The sequence below is a fragment of the Lathyrus oleraceus genome, chromosome 2 (assembly GCF_024323335.1).
Source record: "Lathyrus oleraceus cultivar Zhongwan6 chromosome 2, CAAS_Psat_ZW6_1.0, whole genome shotgun sequence".
Classification (NCBI taxonomy): Eukaryota; Viridiplantae; Streptophyta; class Magnoliopsida; order Fabales; family Fabaceae; genus Lathyrus; species Lathyrus oleraceus.
In genome coordinates, this window is record NC_066580.1 from 280083859 (window position 1) to 280090280 (window position 6422).

The following is a 6422-nucleotide window of genomic DNA, read 5'->3' on the forward strand; positions in this document are numbered from 1 at the left end:
GAAGGGTCCAACATCATTGGTACCAAGTGGATCTACAAAAACAAATCTGATGAGAAAGGAGTAATTACTAGAAATAAAGCAAGACTAGTAGCTCAAGGATACACTCAAGTTGAAGGGGTAGACTTTGATGAGACATTTGCTCCTGTGGCTAGACTTGAGTCCATCAGATTGCTGTTGGGGGTAGCATGCATCCTGAAGTTTAAGCTATTCCAAATGGATGTGAAGAGTGCATTCTTGAATGGCTACCTGAATGAAGAAGTCTATATGGAACAACCTAAAGGGTTCTGTGATCCTAACCAACCTGAGCATGTATACAAGTTGAAGAAAGCCTTGTATGGGTTGAAGCAAGCACCCAGAGCTTGGTATGAAAGGTTAACCGAATTTTTGACCTCAAATGGATATAGAAAGGGTGCTTGCTTCAACCCATACAAGGCTTGTTTGTGAATATAGAAATGGATATAGAAATGGATATAGAAAGGGTGCAAACATAGATAAGACCTTGTTTGTGAAGGATGAAGAAGGCAAAATCATGATAGCTCAAATTTATGTTTATGATATAGTCTTTGGTGGAATGTCAGAACAAATGGTTAAAAAATTTGTTCACCGGATGCAGTCTGAGTTTGAAATGAGTCTAGTGGGAGAACTGACCTATTTCCTTGGAATGCAAGTAAACCAAATGGAGGACTCTATGTTTCTCTCCCAAAGCAAGTATGCCAAGAACATAGTTAAGAAGTTTGGTATGGATAATGCCAGGCACAAGAGGACTCCTGCTCCTACTCATCTGAAGTTAACCAAAGATGATGGAGGGCCTAGTGTTGATCAATGCCTGTACAGAAGCATGATAGGTAGTCTGTTGTATCTAACTGCAAGTAGACCTGACATTTCTTATGCAGTTGGAGTGTGTGCCAGATACCAAGCAGAGCCCAAAGTGAGCCACTTGAATCAAGTCAAAAGGATTCTCAAGTACATCAATGGGACGTGTGACTATGGGATGCTGTATTCACATGGGTCTGAGCCTGTCCTATCTGGGTACTGTGATGCTGACTGGGCTGGAAGTGCTGATGACAGAAAAAGCACATCAGGTGGATGTTTCTTCTTAGGACAAAACCTCATATCGTGGTTCAGCAAGAAGCAGAATTGTGTCTCTCTGTCCACTGCAGAGGCTGAATACATAGCTGCTGGAAGCAGTTGCTCCCAACTTGTTTGGATGAAACAGATGCTCACTGAGTACAATGTCTCTCAAAATGTCATGACATTGTTCTGTGATAATCTCAGTGCCATCAATATCTCCAAGAATCCCATCCAACACAGCAGGACCAAACATATTGACATTAGGCACCACTTCATCAGAGATCTGGTGGAAGACAAGGTGATCACTTTGGAACATGTAGCCACGGATCTTCAACTGGCTGACATATTCACAAAGGCTCTGGATGCTACTCAGTTTGAAAACTTAAGGAGCAAACTGGGAATATGTCTCTCTGAGACCTTATAGCAACCACTGATGGTTGGGATAAATTGTTTAATATCTCTGTCTATTAAACAATTTGTACTAAGTTATGATTGGTCACCAGATCATAGCTATGCTACTTGTAACAAGGGTGGATACAAGAGGGTAAGGAGACACCCTACTGTGAGAAGGCCAATGTACCTGCAGGAGTTCAAGGATGCTGTTCATGCAGGAGTGGTTCTGGATGTCAGAAACAAAATCATGGCATCTGATATGGTGGTATCTACAGTAAAGCAAAAGTGGGTGATTACTTGATCGAAGCTGTGAAGCAAGATCAAGTGGATGTTAACTTGGTTGAAACTGTGAAGTAAAACCAAGTCTGGAACTCTGTCATTGTGCTCTGGCTATGTTGTTGGCTTTGGCAACATTTTTGACAAAAAGGGGGAGTAATAACCACCACTACCCCTGACAAACAGAGTGGGTCTCTACAACAGACTCTCATGACAGATTTGAAGATTCCCTCCCCTGCAGCAGCTGTGTGTTGAAGTTTATATTTAACTTCTGTTTTTGTGCTGCTGTGTGAAGTTTTTATTTAACTTCCATGTGTGTTAGTGTGCTGCCACTCTGAGTGTATTAGCTAGTATTATTCCGCTGCTATGAACTCTGTTATGGGGATCAAAGTGTTTTAGCCAAAAATTTGCCAAATGGGGAGTTTGTAGGTGTTTAATTGGCTGCATTATATGGTAAAACACTAATGTCTTGACTGATGTCATAACATGTATGTGTGACTACATTGTAGTTACTGCAGGACTAGCTAACACAGGATTTATTGAATGTCAAACTGGATGTTATGACACTCATACCTGTTAACAGATACTAAGGAATAGAACAGCAGGAGTTCTGTTAGAACTTAGTATTTAAGTGCAGTCTGGTTATCAAGGAAGAACCAGACCTGGCATAAGGCCTACTGATTGAATGTCAAACTGGATGTTATGACATTCCTCATTGACAGCAGGTACTGACGATTAGGCAGAGTGGTGTTCTGCTATACTTCAGCATGTAACTTAGTTTGTTCTTCAAAAGAATAACAGAACTAACTTAAGGCCAATTGTGTAAATGTTAAGTTGGACACTTTGACATTTATTAATGTAAGCTGTTACTGTAGTATGATCATTTTGATCATGTACAGGTCAGCAAAATTGTACAGTCTGTTTTCTGGAAAAACAGACTCAGCATATGGACCTTGATGTCAAGCTGAATGTCCTGACATTCATTCCTGACAGCATATGCTAAATTGTAGGTTGTTCAGTTTTCTGTTTCAGCTTTTTCTCAGGCTATTCTTCAGGGATTCAACAGCTGAGAGAAAATCCAGGAAATCAACAACCAAGCTACATTCAATGAACCTAACAAATAGCCTATTTGTTAGTAACCTAAATGTTGAATTTATGGGAACTTGAGTGACCTTAAATTCAGGAGAATACAGGTGCAAAAGCCCAGGTGCTGCAATATAAAAAGGAAGGCGTTCCTTCATTCAGTTTTGGGGATTTTTGAGGCGTGAAGATTTTGTGTGTCCATCATACTTCACTGCTGTATTTTTGTGAGTCTAGTATTAGACGTATCTTGTAAGCCAAGCCATTATCAAGTAGATGATAGCTTTGGCATAGGGTGTTCATTGAGTTGTAAGTGTTGTGTCACTCAAAGCTTTTAAGCGTGAGTGTTGTGTATCTTGATTTAAGCTGTGAAGCATAATCAAGAGTTGTTTTTGAAGTGTGACTTCAAAGTGTCTTTAATATCACTGAGGTGATTGAGGGGGAGTGAGTAGGAACTCTGATCTTAGGTTAAGATTGAAATTGCATTGGGTAGGGATTAAGTGATAAGTTGTAAACGGGTGAGTTTAGCTTTGAATTGATACTACTAATAGTGGATTTCCTCCCTGGATTGGTAGCCCCTAGATGTAGGTCATGTTGGACTGAACTGGGTGAACAATTACTTGTGTTATTTACTGCACTTACTGTTAAGTTCTGCATAATCCCTGTCTGTGCAGAATTGGATGTCATAACAACCAGTGTGACATCCAAAGTCTGATAACTAGAATTTCACTTTTTCAGCCCTCCTTTTGGATGATGAGTGTCTTGGAAATATTCCCCAATTCACGCCTGGTCGGTCACCTATTATATGCCTTGTAACCGGAATCCCTGGTGTTCCTTCCTTTCTGCTCCCTATTATGACTTTTCGTCCCCTGTGGAGTCAGATTTTCCTGAGTTGAAATATACCTTTTTAGGTCTTCCTCAGATATTTTGGAGGATTGATTAGCTCTCACCCTTATACTGGTCTTAGATATTCTTTCTCCCTGAGCGTGTTGTTCTTTCACCCTTATACCAGTGTCTTTATCACATGTCTCTTTGAGCTTATTACCCAGTAACCGGTAATACCTCATCTGTTTCGTTTTCCTCAGCTGGTTCCTTTGAGGACATCCCCATCTGAGTCTGGATTTTTATCCGAGGTATCCTTTGTGGATAGTTTCGCTGTATTGGCATATTCCCCAATACACGCATCTTCGCGTCGGCTCGAGTATTTCCATTGATTTATTTTCATGGAATCCCTTCGTGTCTCCAAACAAATTTGAAGTCGTGACCTACTCACGCATTTTGTTCCCCTTTATTCCCTAGTAAAGTCTTCGGAGTCTCTGTCCCATTTATGAGTGTATTACTCCTATTGGGATTTTCAGTTTCTCCTTCTTTTTCCTTTGTGGACACATATCCCCACAGAGTATTAATTTTTGCATACACACATTTGCATCATGAGGTCTCTTAGGGACCAAAATTCATCTCTTTGTTATTATTTAAGCCCATTCTACCTCATCGAGACGAAGATTTTAACCTTCATATCTCCGGCTAGAATGACCTTAAATAGGGGCATTCGTAAGACCCTAATTTTGACCCTAAGATCCCTCATGGCATCATAGCATTGCTCATTGCATTTTCCCTCAAGGATCATAGCATCTTGGCTCCTTAACCCTTAGGTTGGGACTTGTGTGAGTTGGTTTGAGACCACCAAGCATGCTTGAATTGTATATTATTGCTTTTCTCATTTTGTTTACTAACCAAAAGCACAAAAATATGTCACTAACTTTGTTTGTTTTGAAGCTTAAGCAGTCATGTGATTCAAGGCTCCTAGGAGGCCCCTATGTTCAATGGAATGGCCAGATGAAGTTGGAAGAAAGCATGACAATGGTTCACAAAGCTCTCAAGCATCATATATGTCTCCCAAGTATCTCAATTTGTCAATTTGATCAAGATAACCCAAAGGGCTTGAGGATTATTTACCAAGGAAACCCTAATTCAACTATGCATTGACGATGCCTCGCTCATGAAGCAACCTCAACCTATGATCAAATACAATCAATGGAAGTTCAAGTGCCGATAACTTTCTCCTCAAAAATCCAACTGATGCAAAATTTAAGTCCAAATTAGTTTCCTTGAAAAGATATACAACTTTTATGTTGGAGGTTTTGTCATTTGAGGCTTGCATCATTGAAAAAAAAGGGCTTGAAGTTGGTCCATTTTGGCAAAATTTCCATATACATGTTTTGTACATTGAACTTCATGGCCTGTTTTCAATATTTTCCAAACTCCAAATGGATTTTTGTTCAACATAACATTTGTTTCTCATGTCAAGACCTTTCCAACCATTACCCACATGCCTATGTTTCAATTTTGCAAATCACATTTTCAAAGAGGTGAAGTTTTTGGTTCAATTATGCATAACATGTGAAAACTTCTTGCACACCACATTGCCATGCCATTTGCACGTCCAAATTCATTTGTTTCATCATCAGTGTCACACCCCAATTTTGACCATGAATCGTTGATTCAATATATTCATGATAGCTATTGCATCTCTACATAGCATACCATGCATTCCATACCGCATAGTCCCTAGAATATCAGTCGAACTAATTTTTTCGGATCTACAGGCAAACCGGTTGAATTAATCGATGGGTGTGCGTCAAATCAGTGAACGAAAAATTTTAAAATCAAGCTTCCAGACATCAACTTTATTAATCTATGTTTCACGTAGTTTAATCTGGTATGCTCGATTTATTTTTCAGCTAATTTTTTGGCCACTTTTTGATCAGCTCAAGCCTGTTTAACCAGTCAAAATTTATTTCAAAATTAAAAGAAACGCTGTATTTTTCCAATAAGTTTATTTTGCACTGATCATTTTGGTGCATTCATTTTATTTTTTCGGGCACTTTTACGTCCAACTTTTTTATTTTGAGTCCTTTGTCTTTTTAATTTTTCAATTAAAATAATGAAAATAATTAAACATATTTGTCTATATTTTTGTTTTTATTTTTGAATATTTAAAACAATTTGATTTCTCTTTTAATTTAACTATTTCAAATTCCTTTTACAATAAAAACCAATAAGTGAACCCCTTCTTCATAAAAAGAATTTGTCTCTATACATATGGAAAAAGCCAAGATATTGCAGGCAGAAGCAGACAAAAAATGAAGGAATCTCAATGTCTCTATTTTGATGGGATCAAATGGTTTCCTTTTTACTTGGATGCATTTTAGGAATGTTTACAAACATACACTCAGAGGAGGTGGAGACCAATCCAAAAGACACAGCGGCGCCATTGATCCAACGATTTTAAAAAAAACTGACTGAGCCTACCAAGACATGAAAATGGGTTCTACCAAAATAGGAAAAAAAAAGGTATAGTCTTTTTTGCTAAAAGAACGGAAAAACCAGAATGTTCTTCATCTTCCCAACATCACTTAAACTTCATACAGCCTTTACCAATATCATTCTCCTCTTCCATATCCATCAACCTCACAACTTACAACTTACCATTTTCTTCCTCCTAGAACACATAAAACACAACAATATCCATATATAATCCCATATCATCCACCATTTTCAAACTTCTTTCTAACACCATCTCATGATCTCCCATAAGCACC